Source organism: Lissotriton helveticus, chromosome 7 (assembly GCF_964261635.1).
Source record: "Lissotriton helveticus chromosome 7, aLisHel1.1, whole genome shotgun sequence".
Lineage (NCBI taxonomy): Eukaryota > Metazoa > Chordata > Amphibia > Caudata > Salamandridae > Lissotriton > Lissotriton helveticus.
The window spans coordinates 1,109,407,443-1,109,430,598 of NC_136068.1; positions in this window are offsets into that span (position 1 = coordinate 1,109,407,443).

Below are 23,156 nucleotides of genomic sequence, written 5' to 3' on the forward strand. Positions count from 1 at the left end.
GATTCCATTAGATTGATTGAAATGGACAGCACCAAGAATGAAATATTGTCACAAGGAGATGACTTGAATGATTCCACTACATTGATTGAAATTGAGAGCACCAATAATGAAATATTGTCACAAGGAGGAGATGACTTGTATGATTCCATTAGATTGATTGAAATGAACAGCACCAATAATGAAATATTGTCACAAGGAGGAGATGACTTGAATGATTCCACTACATTGATTGAAATTGAGAGCACCAATAATGAAATATTGTCACGAGGAGATGACTTGAATGATTCCACTACATTGATTGAAATTGACAGCACCAATAATGAAATATTGTCACAAGGAGGAGATGACTTGAATGATTTTTTTGATCAATCTCTTGATGGCGAATTTATCGAGTGTTTGGAGACCATAGAGTTACAAGAATCATCATTGGAGACTTTTAATGAGGACATTGCTGATGAGGACATGTTACTAGTTCTTTCAAATTTAGAAAATTCTGAAGAATAAATTTATATTTAGAAATAAAAAATTGTTTGAGACATTATTCATTTTTATTTTTAATTTATGAGGTTGTAGCGAAGTGATTGTAGTATAAAATGAGACTTATAGTATAGAGTGCAACATTTTTATGTTACATGGTAAGTTTACTCATATTTACTTCCCTTCTGCCACTATATTATCTCCAATGTGTATTTGACATCTCTTCTTCATCTCCGGCCTCCTTTCTCTCACTGTGTGTCTCCGATGCATCTTATCGCTGCTATTTTGTGTAATTACAGAAGAGAGTAAAATAAAATAGTTCGGAACGTGAAAAGGGGGCAAAGTAGAGTACTCCTCACCCCCTAGGCCTTTTTAGGCGGTCCCAAAAGGATCAGTTTCTGCTTTCCTGAGAGATTATGGTATGAGTTCCATATACCACAATAACTTGCATTACAACATGCAAGATATCTATCTCCTATTACCAACTTTTGGAGATATTCGCGCTAAGCGCGAATATCTCCAAAAAGTAACACCTGCCCTGAGCAGTTCTTAGCCATGTTATCCAATGGGAGGTGGATAACATGGCTAAGAGCATTAGCTCGGTAATGCATGAATATCGCTGAGTTTTTTGCGATATTCATGCATTGCGGCCGTTTATTATCGCATTTGCGATAAACCTTGATAATAGCAAGGTTTATCTTCGATAATTTCTGACGATGCTTAGTGGTAAAAAATTGGTTGGTAAGCATCGTTAGCGATAAATATCGCTTAACTTTGGTAATATGCCCCAACGTCTGTTAACGTTCGATTCGAAGGAAATGAGGAAGTGTTGAAAAACATTGTCTGCACCAACTTGCCTTTTTTGAAATGCCACACTTTTGTCGTGCACGGCAGCCATTTTAGATGTCTTGACCAGACCCACTCTCTGCACGCTGTCGATTCGTAGCATGGCTCCTCACCCACGCAAGCATCTTCCCTAGGCACTGGTCACCACCGCTCTCTGTCTTATGCATGGTCAATAAACCTCCCCCCATCTGCGCTGCTCTTCCCTGAGAATCACACTCTGTGCCCGCCCGACACCTCCCTTTCGCCCTATTCACTACCGCACCCTCTGACACTCCTCTTTCTCTGTGTCCGATTGTCCAGGCTATCAGCTAGCCCTGCAGATGTAGTTTATGGCCCCAGCTGTAAAGAATCACCCCTCTTCAAAGGAGTTATAGTAGATCAAGGCCCACACCCGATGAGATCCGTCACACCACACGTGTTCCTACTATCTGAAAACCATCCTGTATTGTGATTGGGGAGGGGACCGAGCCTGAAGCGGAAGATTCCAGGAATGACTCTTTGTACATCAAAGTTTTTACAATTATGTGTCACATTAAAAATATATAGCACTCCAACAAAGTAATAGGAATATAAAACTTTAATAACATATAAATATATACAAGAAAACAAAAACAGTAAAAACATTTAAACAACGAAGAGACCGTGGCAATTTCTTTTGAATTATCCAATAGATTTATTGAAATTGACAGCACCAATAATGAAATATTCTTGTCAGTAGCGGTCTGTTGTGCGAATAGTTCCAAGGCAGCAGAACGCGCTGAAATCTAGATGGCACGAAAGTGATGTCTAGTAAGTTGCCGCCCAGCAAAAAACGGCGTGGGGCGCCGCGGGGGTGAGTGAGTCCAGTAGGCACCACAGCTATTCTTACCGGCATTGCAGAATTACTGCTGGGGACAATGCCTGTGCTGTAGCAGGGTCACAGCAGAAACAAAAAGGATTCTGTTGAAGATGTTGTTGGTTTTCAATTTGAAAACAGTTCTGGTGTCAACTGCTATGCTAATGTAGTGGTTAATGTTTTGTTTTCTCTAGAAAATGTAAAAGAGGGGGAGGCAGTCCAAAGTTCCGTTAAAAGGGCAAAGGAAAGGATCGGTGGTTTGAACTATCAGTCAAAAAGGGGAGGGGGTGCAATAATTTTTCCTACCGGGTCACACTGTGCTTTCACCGGAAGTGAGGTCTGCAGGATTCTAGTAATTCAAAGTGAGGCTGGCGCCAGCATGGGAGCGCCGACGTCCCGCGGATACAGTTTCGTCACTCCACGGGCGATCATGGCAGTCATTCCCCATCGGGGGTCGGAGACTCCCGCGGCTCCTCTAGAATCTTCAAGGTCGTGGAGGACTACGGTGGTGGAGTCAACCAGTGACCGGGCCATTTCTTTATGCTGGGCCCGCTCTTGCCAGGTCGACCGCCATTTTGAGAGTTCGGCAGCTACCGGCGATCGCGGGGTCACATGAGCGGACGGGCTCCACCCTGCCGGGCGAGACGTTGCAGCATGGCCACAGTGGAAGAACCCTTTTCCGGGCGCCTGGAGCGCTGAGGGTGCAGCTGGGAAGCCTCCACCTGGGGAGGCGGGAGAGGCCTGTTCGCACCGTCTCTCCCTCCCAGTGCACCCCAGGGCGTCTCGCTTGAGATTTGTTATGGCCGGACCAGGCGATGAGGACGAGGGGGGGGGGGTCGGAGGCATGTGCAAGACATACCCCCCCAGTGTTGTCGCAGCCATTATAAAAGAAAGAAGTGTCCCGTCCGTCTTCGGGCCGGGCTTCCGGTGGATGTCGGCCGGACGCCCCTGGCTCTGGCCCCATGAACGGGTTTCTTGGTTTATCGGCTGCAGCCGGATCCCGTCGGCCTCGGCCCCCCGACCGTTGGTGGTCGGACCGGAAGAGCATGTGGCGGGACTACCTGCAACTCTCAAGGGCCACCGCGGCCGGACTGGGAGAGAGAGGGGAGGGTCGAGGAGACATTCCCCCCCCCTGCAACTGTTCAGCGTTGTAAAGGCAATCCCCTGGCCGGGTCCCGCTGGCCTCGGCCTCTCCTCCGGCTACACCCTACGTTAGGATCTCCTGGCCGAGGCGTGGCAGCAGGACCTGCCTTATATGGGCTGCTCCCGGCTGGGCGTAGCCGGAACCCTGCCCCACCTTGGAAGTTTCCAGAGTGGGGGTGGATGTTCTACTGACTTGCATTTTCCCTAGTCTATCGATTTTTTTGGCGTGGCAGGCGGTGGGACAGCGAGGGGTGATTTGGTTTCTCTTACTGTTTTTCTGGTCTCTCACCACTGGCATATTTTAACGTTTTCTTGTTTCTAGGACATTAATAGGTTTTATCATTACGTTATGTTATCGTTTCTTTGTTCGTTGTTTAATAAAAGTTCATGTTCATCAGTGGCCTACTGATTTTCGTTTTCCTATTTTTTTCTTTCCAGGTTGTTTCATGGTAAAGTTTCTGTTAACAGGATACAGTGATCACTTCGTTATTATTGCATATGTCCTTTTCACTAGGGGTGCTCTCTGGTCGGGCCAGATGACGTATCTCTAGTAAATGGTCCGGGTGAAAAAGGTGCATCAATCAGTGGGGAGTAGATAGGCATGACAGATTACAACGGGGGAGAACGGTCCGCATTACGTACCCTTTCACTACTTGCAAAGATTTTCCTACGTTTATTTGCAAACAGGGAATACCTCCAAAAAGAACTAATTCCCAAACAGTCAATGTTCGGACAATCAATCAATCAATGAGGAATGAAATAGGTACGACGTGTTAAAGGCTTGCGTTACCTACCCTTCACTATCTGCAAAGGGAGAGAGAATATTCCTATTCTTCCTCGTTTGCAGGTAGAGAAGATCCTTAAGAGAATTAACTTCGAACAATTCAATGCTCGATTGAAACAATCAACAAGGGGTACTGTGAACACAAATGAACGCCGCTTATATACATACGCATTGCTATTTTCAACAGGTTGTTCCTAATGTTTCTATTTTAGCGAGGTCAAAAAGAGATCCCATTAGTGGCCTACTGATTTTGCTCGATTCCTTTTGTTTTTTTACACGATTTTTCGCTATCTGCAAAGACTAAACAGAGTATTGCGACTCTGTGCTTGTTTGTAAATAGAGAATGAACCAAAGAGAACAATCAATCAAATGGAGAGAGAAGCAGGCACGACGGATTACAAAGGGGGCAAAGGGCTGCGTTAACTACCCTTCACTATCTGCAAAGAGAGAGTACTCCTAATAGAAATGAGGGGTGGGGGGCAGCATTCAAAGCAGATCAGTGTGCATAAACACGAAAATGTTTTTACTTACCACGTACTTGACATTCGACAGCTTATGATATTTGCTATTAAAAAACCATTGAAATTCACTGAAAAAACCATAGGTTATAGACCATATATAGTTAGGAATTAGCATTTACAAAACCTTGAAAATTCACTGAAAAAACCATAGGTTATACACCATATATAGTTAGGAATTAGCATTTAAAAAACCTTATTTTACTCACACAAAACCATTGAAATTCCATATATAGTTAGTTGCACTAACTATATATCGCGCACCCGCAATCCACTGCTGATCATGTCACATATTACATCATTCATGACATGGTCAGTGACATCACTGATGACATCACTGATGACATCTCAAATGACATCACTGATGAGATCACTGATGACATCATCCAGTGACTGTGTGTTTCTGTAAAGTTTAAATATGTTTTACATATTGAAGAATGAGTAGATGTATAAGTGTCTGGACGAAGGATTTAGTAGGTGCATGACTGAATGTATGAGTGAGTGATTAAATGTGTCTCACTGAGTGCATGGGTTAGTGACTAAACTGTCTTAATTTGTGCATCATTATGTCTGTTGTTCTGTAAACTGCTGCATGTGTTGATCAGTAGCTATATGATTAACTGTATGGGTTATTGATTGATTGTCCAAGTATTTGTATAGGAGACTGAGTGTGTGTGTGGCTGGCTGGGAGGTGTGTGACTCTGTGCAGATCAATGTGTACTTGTATCAATGATTGTATAAGAAAGTAAGTATGTGTTAGTATATGTTTGAAAATGTAAGGTGCTCTATGTTTAACTGTATAGACAAGAAAATGGAAGTGTGATTGATTCTTTACAGGACTGACTAGGTGTGTGAGTAACTCCATGGATGAGTGGCAGAGTGTAAGTGTCTGTATAGGTGTATGAGTGCATATGATAGTGTTGTAAAGATGAGTGATTGTATGTATGAATGATTGTATGGGTGAATGAGTGAATGTGTGTGTAGACGTAGGAATCAGTGAGTACGTATGTAGTAACTAGTATTGGTGTGTCAATGGTTTCAAAAATTATACTCTGTATTTAACACTGGGTGAAACAGAGGTTATATTAAAACGTGAGGAGATGCATTGTATTGTCACATGAATGATATCATCAGTGATGTGGTCATTGATGTCAAATGAGATGTCATCAGTGATCTCATCAGTGATGTCATTTGAGATGTCATCAGTGATGTCATCAGTGATGTCACTGACCATGTCATGAATGATGTAATATGTGACATGATCAGCAGTGGATTGCGGGTGCGCGATATATAGTTAGTGCAACTAACTATATATGGAATTTCAATGGTTTTGTGTGAGTAAAATAAGGTTTTTTAAATGCTAATTCCTAACTATATATGGTGTATAACCTATGGTTTTTTCAGTGAATTTTCAAGGTTTTGTAAATGCTAATTCCTAACTATATATGGTCTATAACCTATGGTTTTTTCAGTGAATATATATATATATATACATGCATAAAAAAAGAACTTACATTTTTTTTAAGGATTTGTAAATTCAAAGGAACTTAGAACTTGAGGCTACATATTTAGTTGCTGTACTTAGGGGCTGATTACGATGTTGGTCGTAAAGCCTCTGACCTTAGAGAAGGGTTTCACCGCCTCAACCAGTAACCCAATCTCTTACACCTATGTACTGGTAAAATTTCCTTTACACCTGCGTAACGTCATGTAATTTCTAGCATTTAGCATTATGATTGATTAGTGTAATGCCTTAAATTACACCAGGTTGTGTAACTGAGATTTTGTTTGTATACAAATCCTGTAGCTGCAGTATGGCAAATAAGCAAACTAACAGAATGTGAGCAACTATTGCTCACTTCAGCCTTATTTCGTGTTTTTTGTGCATTTTGGATGCAAGGTGTCACAATAGCATTTCATGTGAGTGAAAATTTTTAAGCAAGTTTTTCCATTTTACATAATTTCCTCAACGGGTATGTCATGAGATGTATCCAGGATTTTTACAAATTGGAGATCTGCACAAGTGATTTATAACTCTCCTGCTTCTACATGCATTTAGTTTAGAACGGACCCCTCCACCACCAACAACCATTCAGTGCTTTATTTTAGCTGTTCGTTGCAAGTTCTCAGTTCTGGGGACCAAGACTTATATTTTATCATTAGACTTTGACTCAGAACAAGAGAGAGAAAGGCAGAAAAGCTGGAAAGAAGGCAGAAATAAAAAAAAATGGAAAACAGTGATGAAAGAATGAAAAAGAAACTGCAAGAGAGAGCTTAGGTGACAGGGAGCATATGATGGTGGATGAAAGAGGCAAGAGGAGTAATCAGGATTAAATAGATGTGGTATAGCAATCTCGACATTCAGCAGCACCAGCGGAGGCTTCTGAGAAACACGTTTGGCCCTAGCACTCATTCTTATAAATTAAGCTCTGGGACCTGTCAGTCATTGGGAGTGTGCTTCATAGACACCAACTGAACTGTTTGATTACTCTGGGTCAACACTATGACCTCTGCATGTTCTGCCCACACCGCAAAACTAGAGCGCTGGTTTCTGCATTTATTTTTATCAGACCCAATACCCTAACCTGTGAACATAATTTATATGTTAGACATCCTGATGAACCAATACCGTGAGCTATGGACTTGAGCTGCAGGCTCATGAACCCCCTTTTCAGTTCATATGCTTCACAAGCACGACTTGCTGCAGAAGAAGTCCCCGTGAACTTTAGACATAAACCACAAGTGTAGTCCCCCTGCTCTTCTGCGGGACCAAACTCCCTGTGCACGTTGTACATGTATTGCAAACCCAAGATCTTGTTTTGTGCATTTTCACCCCAAAAAAGTATGATTGTCTTACTTGAACTACAGCCAACACCTGCTCTATACACATGCGTGACTTGATTTCATATTTGGTAGGACCACCACGTTACAGATGCACAGTCAGTCCTGGACTGTATGTACCGGACACCTGGTGTGCTACCGGAGAGCTGGCATGGTGGAGGCCAATGTCATTGCTGGTGGCGGGCAGTTCTGTTACTGGAGGTCTAGCCTGAAGGGCTTAATTGCTTTCTAAATAATGAATGGCAAATGGTTTTAAAATGCGTCAGTCAAACCACGCTCGCCTTCAAAACCATTTGTTTTTGCATTTGGTTGATTCTTGTCTCCTGCAGAGTCTTCTCAAGTCGTGCTGACCTTCTAGGGAGAAGGTGGAGATTCTGGAAGTAGTCGTATAGGATATGCAGCTGTACACCCAAGATGACACTGCAGGAGTTCACAAAGGGATCGAGCAATAAAAAGTCATTTACATTTTGTTTTTATTTTGTTTCATTTGTTCTGAATTCAAATGTAGATTTCAAGTGTCATTCGTTGTCTTCTGGAAAACTGCTGAAATTTAACATGGAGTTTGGAGTTTCTTTTTGCTTTTCTTGATTGCAAAGTGAGGGTATTTTATAATCAAGTGATAAAAACCTTCTACCAACACGCACTAAAAATATAAAAACGTATTAAGGAATTATGAAAATATTTCAGAATATATCACCAGCAAGAAAAGTTTAAATGAGCTGCATTGCTTTTTTGTAATTCTGAAGTGTGACAGATACAGTAATCTTAATAGGAAAAAACAAACCAAGACACTTTACTTGTGCGGTGTGCAAACAATAAGTATGAGGAGTAAAGCTGCATGGCTGAACCAAATTTAATGGCCATTTCAAGGGGACATTTGAATGGAAAATGTGCTCTCTGTGAAAGAGAGTACACTAACACACCATGCTTTAGCCATATCTGTGGGACAGTATGCTACAAAATGTGCTACTGGCCACACACGACTCGCCAATCATTCTCCTGACTCATTTGCTATACTTTGTGTAACATTTGGATTTTTCATAATCCCTATAATCCCTATGACGTCATTGATGTATCGTTGATGGCAATACCCCTCCATTCTGAAAATTGTTCCAGCACCAATGGGAGAAGGAGACTCAGAGAGACATACATATATTACCCCCAGGTCCCTCCTGACCTCGTCCCATTCCTTAAAATATGGAGATAACCATCGCTCTCCAGTGGTTTCGATCATTTTTGTCTGATCGAACCTTTAAAGTGGCAATACCACCAGGCCAATCCATCATCCATCCCTTGGAGCTGGGAGTCCCACAGGGCTCCTCGTTGAGCCCCACAATGTTCAATCTCTATGTGAAACCGTTGGCTGCAGTCGTCAAACAGTGGGGTCTGACGATGACCTCATATGCTGACAACACGCAGCTGGCGGTGACACTCAGTGGAGACCCTGAGGTGGAGGCCCCCAGATTCCGTGCGGGTCTTGTGGCAGTAGCAAGCTGGCTTCGCACCAATTGCCTACAGTTGAATGCCACCAAAACTGAGGTGTTGGTATTGGGGAAGCACGCTGAGCTATGGGGAAACCAGTGGTGGCCACCAGAGCTGGGCGTTATCCCGATTCCAGCTGCTGGAGTGAAAAATCTAGGCATTTGGCTGGACCCCGCGCTCACTTTTACGGACCATACTAAGAAGGTGGCTGCCACGTGTTATGGTATCCTGCGGGGCATAAGGCCGGTCTTAAAGTACTTCGATCCCCCCACCAGACAGCTCGTGGTCCAGGCATCGATTTTATCTCGGCTGGACTATGGGAGTGCGCTGATGTTAGGGATGAATCAGGCGGAGGCCTCTAGGCTCCAAAGGGTGCAAAATGCTGCGGCACGGGCCATTGTGGGCCTCCCCAGACACTGCTCTGTGTCTGGTACCATCTCGGCCCTACACTGGCTTCCGGTCAGGCAGCGGATCAAGTTTAAAGCGCTGTGCTTGGCCTTTAAAATTCTGAAATTTTCTTCGCCGCCGGCACTTGCCAATCTACTTATTCCTTACATCCCTCTGAGATCATTGAGATCAGAGGCTCTCCATCTGGCAGTTTGCCCTCGTTTTAAACTGAGCAGAATGGGTGGCCGTTCTTTCCGGGTGCTCGCAGCAGGGTTATGGAACTCGCTCCCGGTGTGCACTCGAGCTCTTAATGACTTACTCGCCTTTAGGCAGGCGATTAAAACCTTCCTGTTTCCCGCCCTAGAATAGTCATCCCTTTCTTTTACTGTGTGTTATGTTATAGTGCCTGTCAAGGCGCCAGGACGCCCCTTTGCTGGGGCAGCTGTGCGCTATAGAAAAATAAATAACATAACATAACATAACATAACATCTCCACGACAGAAAAAAAGAAAAGGAGCATGCTGGCATACCCTACCCACTCCCTCCCACTGGGAGTACATAAGCGGTACCAGCCCAGCATGCCGCCTGTTCTTTTTTTCTGTCTTCCGACAGAATGGTTGTGGAGTTTGCTGTTCCTTACCTGCTGTGGTCTTCCAGGGACGTCTCGTCGGGCTGCTGGGCTGTCCTCTCCGTCCCTGATGTCCTCCTTCTTGACATGTCGTGCTGCTGGGCTTCTCGACGTTCTGCTTCCGTGGTCTCCTGGCCTGCCGGGCTTGCCGGGAGCTGCGTTGTGGGCGGCCGGTCCTTAGTGGCAGGGGCGCCGCTCCTCCCGGCTTGTTCCGGGTTGTAGGCCGCGTCTTCCTGTAGCTTGGCTGGTCGGGGAGACGTGCTGCTGCTGCTGCTGCTGCTTGGAGCACCACGGGCCGGTCTTGGGGAGGCTCCTGGTGTTCCTGGATGCCGGTTGGAGATGTTCAGGGGCGCCTGGACTTTCTTTAGATTTCCTCCCTGATCTCGGCTTGAGTGCTTGGGAGTGACTGTTGCTCCCGGTTTCCTGCTGACTCGGCGCTCGTTCCTGATGGCGCCTGAGCTGGTGTTTGGGGGTCAGTCTCTGGATCTTGGTGTTTGACTGCCCCTGTGGTGAGTACCGCGTAGCGGTTTCTTTTGCCCTTGTTTGGTGCTCGCTTCGGCGGCTCCTGTTCTTCCATGGGTGCAGTCATGGGGAGTTTGGCATGACAGTATGTGGCCCCTGCGCATTGATTTTCCTGCACATTTGTGTTTCTTTTTCTATTTTGCTTTTGTGCGGGGTGCCTGGTCTTTGCTTTCTCCCTCAGGTGCCGAGTCTTGTGGATTGGTTTCCTGCTCCTTCCTTTGCCTCCTCCCGGCGCTGGTTTCCTGTTGTGCGCCTGGGCTGGATTCATGGGGGTGTTGGGCTGTTGGTGCGCCCTTCCTGCCCCCTGGGTGAGTACCGCGTAGCGTCCCCCTTTTCTGCTTGCTCGTGGGCCTGTGTTTGCCTGTGGGTTGTTCACTTGGTTTTCCTTGTGTTGGGTGCGGGCCATGGGGTTGGGTGGTCATGGCCGCGCTTTCTGTTGCCTGCTTTGTGTTGGGCTGGGGCTGTGTTCATGTGCCTGTTGACGCGGTTCCGTGCTATGGCCGGGGTGTCGGGCTTGCTCGCCCCTTATCCTCCTTTGGGGGTTCGCCTTCTGGCATTGTTGTTTGGGGGTTGCCTTTGCTCTTTGCTGCTCCATTTGTTTGGTACGTGAGGGTCTCTGTGTGTGCCTTTCCCGGTTGGGTTTGGTCTCTTGGCCTGTTCTTGCCTGCTGTTTTTCCAGGGTGGCTTTCTTCTTGCCTTGCTGGGTCCCTGTGACCTGGTGTTTGTGGTCATATACTCTTTTTTTGGCGTTCTCTGTGTTTCGCGCTATGGTGTTTCGCTGCCTGTGTTGGCTGTCTGCGGAGGGTGGTTTCGCGTTTCCCCTCTTGCCGCCTGCTGTGGGTCCGTCTGTGCTGCTTGTGGTCTGCTATTGCACTTTGGATGGGCTTGGTGCTGGGGGGGGGGGCTGCAGCGTTGTTCTCGACTCCTTTTGGTGGGTGGTCACTTGTTCCCTGGCTGCTCTCCTCCTTTTCGCTGGTTTGCTTCCTCCCTGTGCGCCTCGCTCCTGGGGATGATCTGGGTTTTGTCCCGAGGGCCTCCTCCTTGCGCACCTTGCGCTCTGCTCTGGCGCTGGGTTCGGCTGGTCTCGTCTGTTGCTGTTCCCTGTGTGCGTGGCTGGTTGCTTTTGGTCCGTTTTGTTGCCTCGGTCCGGGGTCTTTGGTGTCTCCTGCCTGTTGCTCTGCCTCCACTGCCCCCTGCTCTAGCTGCGTCGTTGGCTCCCCTGTGTGGCTACTTGCTTGCTCGGCGCTTCTTGCTGGTTTGCGTCTGGGCTGGGGTCCTGTGGGTCTGCTGTGGCCTGTCCCCTTGGTGCTCACCGCCGGGCGGTTTCTGCCTGTGCTGGCCCGTGGCTTTGTCGCCTGCTGCCCGCCTTGTGGTTTGGCTGTGTTGGCTTTCTTCCTCCCTGGGGTGGTGTCTGCCTCCTGGGCCTTGGATCGCTTTGGGCAGTCTCTCCTGGGGTTTTTGTTGGTTTCCTCTGGGACCTCTTTGCTCTGTCCTCAGGTTGTTTGGCCGTCCTGTCCTTCGGGCTTCTGTTGTCCCTGGGGGGTGACTGGGTTGCTGTACGCCTGGGTTTTCCCATTGCGGTTGCCTGTTCTGGTCTCCTCTTGCTGCTTGTCGCTGGTGCCGTGGGCTTCTTGGTCTTCCTTTGGTTGCCTGAGCCCTTACGCCCCTTGGTTCCTGCCCTTTTGTGGGTTCGGGCTGGGTGTGTGCTTCTCTGGGTCCCGGCCTCTCTGCTGCCTGCGGTTTTCTGTTGGGTGCTTCTTGCTCCCTTTTGGGTGCTTTTTGCTTTCCCCGTGCTCGAGGTGTGTGACTTCTGGTGTGGTCTCCCCCTTCTTTTCCGGGTGGGGAGGGCTTTGTTGTGCCCCTCCTCTGTTCTGGTGGGCCTTGGCCTTGTTGGGGTGTTGGCTCCGTTGTCTGTTTCCCTCTGGTGGTGGCTGGGATTCGTTGGTCTTCCTTGGCTTCGGCCTTGGGTGGCCTCTTGTTCTTCCGGGGCTCGGCTCTTGTGCCCTGTCCGGTTGGCTGTGCCTTTCCCTGCTTCTGGGGTTGGGTGTCTGCTTCCTCTGGTGGGTGGCACATCTTTCCCTTCTCGCCCCTCTCCTTCGGCTTTTGGTTGTGGTTGGCCTTGTTTCGGGTCGCGGGCTTTGGGTGCCTGTCGTTGGCCCTGTGCTCGTGTGCTGGCTCTGATCGGCCTGGGCCCTTTGCTCTCTTTTTCATGCTGTTGGTTCCTTCCCGCTCCCATGTTCTGTGTTGGGGCGCCTTTGGCTTCTTCGGGCTCCTTTCCTTTGCTTTCGGTGCCTGGGTGGTTCTGTTGTGCTCTGGGGCCTGGGCTCTGCCTCTGTTGGTTTTGCCTTTGGGTTTCCTGTTTTTGGCCTCCCGTTCGCTTGTGCGTTTGGGTCACTGGTGCGCCTCTTGGATTGGTTGTGGGGGGCTTTGAGCTGTGGGGCCCTTCTTTGCTTGAGGTCCTCTTTTTGCCCTTGCTGCGGTCCTTCCCTGGCCGCTTGTTCTCTTGGGCTTTGTCTTGGTCCTGGGCTTGTCTTCTGTCCTTTCCTGTGCCGCTCCTTTCGGTTGGCTGTGGCGCTGGGTTCTTTGTGTGGGCTCTGGGCTTCCTTCCTCTGCTTCTCCTTTTCGGACGGTCTGGCTGTGGTTGGCTGCTGTGCCCTTCCCTGTGCCCCTTCCTGGTTGGGTGTTGTTTTGCCTCTCCTTCCGGTTCCTGGTGGTGCGGTCTTGTGTCCCTCCTGGCTGGCTGGCCTGCCTGTTCGGCGGCTGGCTTTCTCGGGTAGGGCGGTGGTCCTCCTTGTTTGTCTTTCCTATTTTGCTCTTCTGTCTCTGGGGGTTCGCCTTCGGTGGTTCCGTGGTGTCCTCCTTTCTCCTCCTGGCGGTCAGTCTGGTTTTTTGGTTGCTGGGCTTTCCTCCTTCCGGTTCTGGGGTTTTTATTCCCTGGCTCCGTGTGGGGCTCCTTTGGTCTTCTTTGACTGTGGCCTGGTTTTGCCGGGTCTGTCTTGGGTTGGGCTTTTTGCTCTCCCTCGCCTCTGTTTGGTGGGTTGCTGTTTTTTTTTGTCCCAGTGTCTCCTGCTTTCGGGGTGTGCCTCGCTCCTGGCCGGTTCTTGTGCTCCGGGTTCTTCTCCAGCCGGGTAGGCTTTTGTGGGGTGCTGCCGCTCTTCGGAGTTTCGGCTGGAGTTGGCCTTTTGGTCAGTCCTGCGGCATGGTGGTTCCGTGGGTTTCTGTCCTCCGGGTTCCCTGTTGCTCCCTTGCGTCCGCCCCGCTCTGCTCCCCTCCAGTGAGACCTCCCGCCCGGGCGGGCGGGTTTCTTCCCCTGGCGGGCTCCCGTGTGACGGTGGGGCTCACGCGGGTGTCCGGTCGGGGAGGTGGGCGCACGGCTCCCGTGCCCGGTGTCGGGTGCGGCGACGCTGTTGTCGGCTTGGGGTGAAGGGGAGCCTTGTTTGGTGCCCTGGCTCTCCTCTGCCTGACGGTTCCTCTGGGGTTCTGCTTGTTTGCCTCTGCCTGTCGGCCCTCTTTGCGACTCTGCTGGTGGCCTTCCCTGGTGTGTTGGGGGTGGTCCTGTGGTTGGTCTTGTCTCTTTGTTCCTTCCTGGCCCTTTGGCTCTGCCGCCCTGTGCGGGCTGTTCTCCTCTGCTTTTGCCCGTTGGGCTGGGTTGGCCTGTTTGGTTCCTGGTTGGGTGCCTGCCTGGTGGTGCCTGGGTTTGGGTGCTTCTCCTTTAGGTGTTTCCCCCCCTGGTCGGTTGCCTTTCTGGCTCCTTTTTCCGGTGGTGGGGGCCTTGGTTTTGGCCTCTCTGGTTGCTCTTGGGTGCTTGCCTCTACCCGTGTGGCCCCCTTCTGGCTTGCCGGTGTGGGGTGGCGGTTCTTGTTTTTGCTGGCCGTCCCCTTCTGGCTTTTTGGGTCTTGTTTCTGCCCGCTGGATTGGGGGTCTGGTTGGTTGTTCACCCCTTCCTGCTTTTTCTTTTTCGTCCTTCTTGGGGGCTCCTTTTTGCTCCTGTGGGGTGCTGTTTTCGGTCTGGTGCCCTTTTGTGTTGGTGGGGTTCCGGAAGGCCGGATTCTCTGCTTTGGTATGCTCCATATTTTAAAGAATGGGACGAGGTCAGAAGGGACCTGGGGGTAATGCCTTATTACTTACCGGTAATCTTCATTACACCTGGTCCCGTTGACCTCGTCCCATTCCTTACTTCCCTCCCTCCCTCCCTTACGGCCGGCCTTCCTTTTGTTGGCTTGGTGTTTCCAGGCTGCATGCTGGGCTGGTACCGCTTATGTACTCCCAGTGGGAGGGAGTGGGTAGGGTATCCCAGCATGCTCCTTTTCTTTTTTTCTGTCGTGGAGATGGTTATCTCCATATTTTATGGAATGGGACGAGGTCAACGGGACCAGGAGTAATGAAGATTACCGGTTAGTAATAAGGCATTATAAAAGCTCTTCCGAATTCAAAACAGTGTATTTGTTAAAATTAGACCATTGTAACACATTTCAGTTCAGTATATTAAACAATACAATGTGATTTAGTGACAATTGTTAGGAGTGAGTCTAATGAAGAACTTAAAAATATTCATGCCTCTCCACCCCTCCGCCACTGCCCTGACGACAATGCTATTAGTGAATCACAAAGGATGTTAGTTGTCTTTTGCCCCCAAGATGTGGCCTAGGGTGTTACTATAGATGGATAGCAACATTACAGTCTAGTTTTTTTGTGGCACACAGCCTCAACGGATGTATTTATCCTGTGATGATGAAGGAAAAAAGGCACTATGAAAAAAACGATTGCCTTCAATCATTCAATATGGTCAAGTGGTGGCTGGGATTAACGCAGAGTTTCCTGGTTTCACATTATGCCATTTAGGCACTAGATGGTTATCTCTTTTTTTCTTCCAACTGTGTTAAACACATCCAGAGTAGTCAGGTTTCATAAGGATTGGTGGCCATAGTGTTTAGGCACGGTAATGTTTTAATGCAGAAGCTAATATGAAAACTAGAGCACCAGCCCTTAGTCAGTGCATTAAGATAATTTGTTCCAAGTAGCAAAAGTCTTTATTCATTGTCATCCACTGTTGAATTAGTTCATCCACCCACTCCTCACCAATCCATGTATTCATTCATTGAGCCATGCAGTCACATCTACAATCCCCATCCATCCATTCAATGATTTGACCAGGTTTCATAAGTTAAACTATGTTGCAAAATGCACCATATTTTCAATGTTTTCGAAACTTTCTTGGATTCTTGGGGAAGAACCACCTTCCCCCGCCCCCAAACCTCCCTTTCAATGGTAAGGCTTGCTAGCTGCACTCGCTCCCTACGTGTAGCATGAGGGCTGGTCAGACAGAATTTGCCTGGGCTGCTTTGTTTTCCCCAGTCTGCCCCCTGTTCATGGGTGCACATGCTCAGAGTCGTCATGGGGGGAGGGGGTTTGCGTGGTATCAGCCTCAGTTTCCGGTGGGCTTTACACTACAAAGAGGACCACAACCTTGAATGCTATTTTCAGCAGACCAGCATGTTATTCTGGACTGCTCACAGCTGAGATAATGGAAAAAGCCTGCAGTGAGCCTTGATACCTGTCTGATACAAAGAATCCCTTCTTTAGTCGCTTGAATTCAGAGGGAAAACTACATCTGTGATCTCGTCAGTTTCAGGAAGCTTGCATTCAAAGCTCATGCCTTCAGTGACTAGCACAAAGTTAAAGGGCCATGTGCAACACTGAGCCACTGCTGCCCCTTATGGCTCTCTTACGGTGTGCACACCAACGCAAGCACTTTCAAAGCAAAGTGCCCAGTGCCCTAACCCAGTGAAGATGTCTGATGTAATTATATAATTTGCAGCTGACGTGCATAAAGCAACATTACACCTGTTTGTGTTGTAATACTGGTCCTGTGCTGCAATGTAGAGCAATTGGTACTTGTTAATATGTTTGTTCATTTCAGACCGAAGAGATGTTCTTGATTCTTCTGCATAATGGCGGGTGTTTAACATGGTTTTCATACAGTGGAAAGGGAATAAAATGCAATGCCTAAAATGACTAAGATGTCAAATTTAGTAAATGGAGTGATTTCCCTGACAGAAGGGTTCTTTGGAAGACTAGTAGGGCAGTCACATGCTTAGCATTAAACTTGCACACAAAGGATGTGGGCGCTGGCACAGATGTGTAAATAATTACGCCCATATTGGTCTTTTACACCTGCCATTGGAGACTGTCCAGCTCGTTATGATCATCTTGACCAAATGTGCTTTTAAAGTGCCTCATTTATTATAAATGTTTACTAAAACTATTTTTGTTGGTTATAAGCTTTGGGGGACCCCCAAATCCCACTTTAAAGTATTCTTTAAATTTGACCAAGTGTTGTAAATTGTATTGAACACTGCCGTAGAATGCACCAATTGTTGTTTAATATTTGTAGGTTCTTTACGGTTAAAACCCCAAATACCTCTATAAAATTGTATTTAACATTAACAGGTCTTGACTAATACTAATGTCCAAATTTGCTCAAAATGTACAATCTGTAATTTTTCTAACCCAAAGTAAAACATCAGAAAAAAAGGCCTTCAAACGTCTCCAGAGGAAGAAATCCTAAACTCCCCTATAAATGTCTAATCATATCAAAATTTGTCTAATAACTTAGGGACATATTATCAAGACAGGCGATAAAATTATCGCTGTTTTAGCGGCAGAAAACTGCCACTAAAACGGCGATAATGGGCTTGATAATAGGCTCTATGGAATTCCAATTGAAGCCCATGTTAAATGTGAAGGACATCTAACATGGGCTTCAATTGGAATTCCATAGAGCATATTATCAAGACCATTATCACCGCTTTATCAGCAGTTTTCTCCCGCTAAAACGGCGATAATTGTATCGCCTGTCTTGATAATATGCCCCTTAATGTGGTTAGAATGCACCATTAGGCCCTGATTTACCGAGACATTCCTTGCAAAAGAATCAGGATAGTGGCCTCATAAGCATTTTTTCTAATTGGAGCCCACAATGCTGCAATCACAAGACACTTGTCCATTCATATTCAACAGAACCAAACTCAACGCCTGTGATGCGACCATAAGTTGCTTATTCAACCTCCTTCCCCAATGCATCGAGTGGATGTCCTGCCGGACTACCCCCGCCATTTAGACATGAGCTGCTCGTCCAATCTAGTGGGTGTGCAAGCATTGTAGAACCAACCCCCTTATCTGTAATTATTAATTTATATAGATTTTTCATAGTGTTGTATTTGGTTGGGTAACCAACCCTGTGGGGAGGTGGGCCTGGTCACTTGCTTGATCCCCTGCCTCTGCTGCTTCAGTGGCCACATACGCCCTTTTTTTGGGTCTTGCCAACGCAGTGCCCATGCGTTCCATAGGAAGGAGACCTCTGGAAATCGATTCAGCTTTGCAGGCAAAAACGTGCACGCGTTGCACTTCTTTCAATGGCAACGCGTGCACGTTTGGAGATACCCTTGCGGGACCGAGCAATTATCGTGCTCGCTCCCGCAAGATAAACGCTGCGTGTCCCTGCTCTTGGCAAACTTTCGCGCGGCTTGTTTTTTCAATGCCACAAATCTGTGTCATAGGTTTCCAGTGTAGTACGCACAGCACCCTTGGCGGCTGATGCATCTTCTAAGTGACTGGGTGTGGCTTGGACAGACTGCCCATGACAGCGTTCAGCATACATTTCTTTTTGACTAGAAGCAGCGAACGCATTTCTTTACACAATACGTCTGCGCCCTCTTTTCCGCCTCAAAGGATCGAACCAAAGTTCTTCTTAAACACGATGTTCAGACTGTCTTTATGTCTACAGTCTATTTGTTGCTTTGTTTTCCTTAGTGGGTTTTAAAATACACCGGCCGTGCTGCATCGCCAATCTGCCCTCTCTGGGGTGAGCGCACAGGCGTCTGCTTTGGCAACCAAGTCATCAGGCACGCCTTTGAAAACATGAGTTAGGGCTGGGGGTGTCAATGAAAGTGGGTGATGGTGAACGTTTACTTTAAGTTTTTGCTTTGAGATGTGATTGGTAACGGAGAATGGAGGGCGTGATTTGAAGTGAGTGTGATGGGAGTGTCATTTGAATGGCAATGTGGCACTTGATTTGTTGTGTCATAAAAGTGATTCATATGATAATTTAACAATTAGTACTAAATCAATATAATCTGTTTTAAATGTACTCTCTTTTTACCAACTTCGGGAGAATGAAAGACTGAATCAAATTGTCAGGTCTAGAGCTTGAAGCTTGAGTGGATTCAACAACTCGTGTTGCCGCATATCTGTACAAACATGTGAATGAAATGCTTGGGCTCAGGCTTCCTCGCTCTTGCAGCTCTTAGGTTTGTGTAGTCTAGCTTTGTTTAGATCACCTCTCTCTATAGCACAGGATAACAAGCATTGGCATAGCCAATAGGTCTCGCCTTTGGGACCTTATACGTGTTTAGCCAAAGGCAAGACCTATTGGCTATACCAGTGCTGTGTTAATTGTGTGGGGTCGACATACCTATTCATGCGGCTGGTCAAGCAGGTCGATACATCTTTTACAAAGTTAGAGGGGTGCTGCATCTCAATACATCTCCCGGGATGAAGAGTCTGAAGCATAAAGGAGGTTACATTATTCTCGTATTCTCTGACGGCTTCATCACAAAAAAATCTGACAAATCAATGAAAATGTAATCATTGCAATTTTTAGAATGTAAGTGAATGCCACTCTGTGCAGCACTCCTTGAGTTATATACACTTGGTGATATATAATAAAGGGTGCATACAAAAGAAACACATTTACAAATTAATCATTCGAATCTTTGTTGGATCAGTAAGAAAAGGGGGATGTGCAACCATTCCAAGGCGGCCACTGACTTCTTCTCCTTGAGTATAATGGAACAGAGCATGCAGGGTGTGCCTGTAAAGTAGGGCTAAAGCATCGCGGAAAGACAACAAATGAGAAGATGTCCAATGAGGGCCAGCTTGGCAGCAATGAAGGTCGTCCCCCTTGCATTTGGATAGGTAAGATAAGCATCCTCTGTGTGGATGGAGGACAAGTATGTTGAACTTCTGCCAATTTCAAGCTGTACTCTGCTTTCACAAACAGGTATAGTAGGGAGCTTCTGCACTGAATCCTTCAGATATGAAGTGGGGGGCAAACTGTTGGCCACTAATCTAGTAGGATAGTTAAGTGAGTCATGTTCAAAATTTGAAGCAGCCTTAACTCAGTCTTTGAAAGTAACTAACATGTATGACTTTCGTTGTGGCACATTTTACGTACACATCAAGACAACATAGTATATTCATTCAGCTTGTAGGAAATTGGATAAAAATTTGGGGTGGACAAGTGTCCACCTCAAAAGTAAGGCCATCACCTGGTAGATGTCACACAAATTAAACAAATCTGTGCTCTAAGCATGGTAAGGTGAAACAAAGCAGTCAGGCGTAAAAAAATGCAATACATAAACTATTTGAGCAGTGCATAAATAGTGTTGCACAGAACACTACTAAACACGACAACCAATTTTAATTTAAACAGAACACTTTTATGAGTAAAATAAGATCAAAGAAATAATCCAATAAAGGTAATCTGAGATATGGTTTTTTAAAGATTGGAAGTGCAAAGAAAAATAATGCACCCAATATAAGTCGATGATCGCAGTAAAACAGTACCAAAGTGCAATTTCAGGCCAACCACGATGGAGCCTGGGTCACATACACCAAGTGGATTGGTCCCGGTGAAAGTCAAAAAATCTTCAAAAAGATTCTAAAAACAACTTCAGAAAGAAGCTTTGTTTCTTTTTTGGAAAAATCCTCTATGCATGGAAACTATATCCATTGCTGTGGGACCAAAGCGAGGATATCTGAAGGACTTTGGTCCTGCTGGTGTTCTTGAGCTTTTGAGGTTTGTCACTGGCTCAGATTTGTAGGGTTTCCCCTGTTGGTGGGGGACACCCTAAGGCACTTCTAGTCCCTTCCTGACCAAGGGAGCCCTTGCCTATCTGCCTTTTCAGTAGTTCATATTTGCTTTACTGCAAACAGGTTAAAAAATGTAGCCATATATCAGGGCATATCCAAAATGGCCGAAGTCTTGAGCAAGAGTGGGTTTAATGAAATACACTATGAAAATTACTTATGTCCTTCCATGTCTAGCACTGAAATCCAGTTTAAAACAGGCCATGAACCCACAAAATTAAATAAAACAAGTCTAGTAAGAAAAAGCAAAGTCCTTCAGTAATCAGACAGACGATACACAAGAATTGTGAGCTTGGCCTATTTGATCACTTTCAAAGGTGCAAATGTTTTACAAGTGCCTCAGACAAGTCTGCTATGCAGGATTTGTTTTGCCAACAACTCAGGCATCAGCTCCCACCCTGAACATTCTGCTGAGCTCAGATGGGTCCTCCCTGCCCATTCAGGATGACCTGTCAATCAAAGTGGTCTATTGTGTAGCACCTGGAAGGAAGGGCATCACCTGCAAACTAAGAATAATTAGCCCAGGCTTGGCAAGTAAACATAATTTTTCTGAAAGTTATATGTCCTAACTCGCTAGAATAAAAATCAAGTTCATCAGTGAATTGGATTTTTTCAAAACATGAAAAGTTCTTGAACGTCTTTTGTACTTATTTCCTACTGGATAATGCAGAGTGGAGTCCAGATTCACAAAGGGCCTTTGCAGTCATGAAGGAGGCTCCACAGTTGTGACAGAGACTCCACACTTGTGTCGGATCCTTCTCAAAGAGTATTCCCATTGTGAGATTCCACCACACCTGCGGAGCCTCTTCTGGATTGGCCCCTAGTGATTTAGAATGTTTTACAAGTACATCCTATGGGAATAGCTAAACCTAATAGAATCAAAATAGCTTTTGGTGATTTATTCACTGCAGGTACATAATAAAATTAATTTAGGTGTGTACCAGTATTAGGCAGTATACACCCTATCTTATAACTATAGCTTAATGTTAAAAACAATATAAAATACATTTTAATAAAAATAATTATATAGTACATATGCACTATTTGTAGATATGGTTAGCATTCATTTATATTAGAATTTAGTTTAATTTTATTTTCTATGGAGTTTGATTTTAAGTCCCTAACTCCTTTATGTATTTATTGTTTATGGGAGGGTGTTGCAGTAACAGCGGTTGGACATATATGGTGCCAGACCTCGTACCAAAGTGTAAATTACAAAAAAAAGTGTAAGTTACTACAAAAGTGCAGTTGGGGAATACCTAAAAGTAGTATACTTACTCAAAAATGTAACTTACTAACATGTATAAGTTACCTTTGTTAATCAGGTGCACGGTGTTTGCAGGCATGTCTTTTTCATACTGCCTGATCAACCGGGGGTGGTCATTGCAAGATATATACTTTCTCTGTCCTTGAACTCAAGCTTGAATTCTTACAAGGCCGTATTTTTGAATATTTAGTGGACCTAGGCAGCAGAGACATAAGGCTACTGCCACGGAGTACAAAGGCACTATTTTGAGATCCAGCACTGGAAGGTTCATAATTCATAAATTAATTCTCTAATGAGTGCAAGCATTGTTTGACACACTACAATCAATGCAGAGTGATGATGATTGCTTCTTGCAGATGTTCAGAAATGTTTTTAGTACCTTGTGGCAATGCCTGCTCTACAGTTTCAACAATCACTTAACATCTCAATGATCTCCGAAAATGGAGCTCAGATAAGCTGTTGCTACTTTTCATGCTAAAATATTCAGTTTAGCCCTTATTTAGGTGCCATTTATGTGACCAATAGGTTGTTACGAGCTCCAAGACTGCAGTCTTGCTTCTGTTCACAGGAAAAGAGTCGCAGGTTGTGAGGGACAGTAAAGTTTGCAATTGCACTGGTGTCTGGGCTTCATGAGAGATCCATTTGACTGCTGAAGAATATCATTCGCTATGATCTGGTTCTTATGTTCAATAAAAGTATATTTATGAATGTCAATATTTTCATACCTAATGTTGCCTTGCTGTTCTTTTGCATGCAAAAAATACTATACATTAGATTCTACCTTATTTACTTGGGGTAAAGCCACATCTTCAGATTCTTCCTAAAACTCAGCAAGTTCACCGTCGCTCTCAAGGCATGCAGCAGTTTAATCCAAAGTTGTGCTGTCTTAATACCTGAAAGGATCTCCCACCCATTCTGGCCTTTTTAAATCTTGGCACACAGACCAGATATGTTGAAGATGATCTTAAAGACCTAGAAGGTCTAGAATAGCAGAATGTATTTTGTAGTAACCTAGGCCCAGTTCCATTTACGGCTTTATGAACTGTACACATGGCCTTAAAAATAAATGTTTCCTTAACAGGTAGCCATTGGATTCCCTTCAAGGTACCTCGCGCTGTGTCAGATCTTGTTTTATTCAGTGCTAGTTCAGCAGCCATCAATTGAATTCTGCAAAGTCTTTTAACCAGGAATTCTGGAGCTCCTAGCAGGATACATATATATCTCTATATTTTTCTTGGATTCCAGAGTAGGGTGCTAATTGCCGAAAAGGGCTTCAGCACCTCATCAGGGGTAGCAAGTGCTATACAAATGTAAACCTTTTCCCTCTTCTATCCCTCCATGATCCTTCTCAATCCAAATAACAGACTGACATATCCACCGCTCAAATTAATTTCATATTTTTCTATACTAATTTACCACTTATCCTTTATGTGTCCCGGTACTCACCAAACATAAGTGCTTTGATGCCTCATCTGGGGTAGTAAGTGCTATATAAA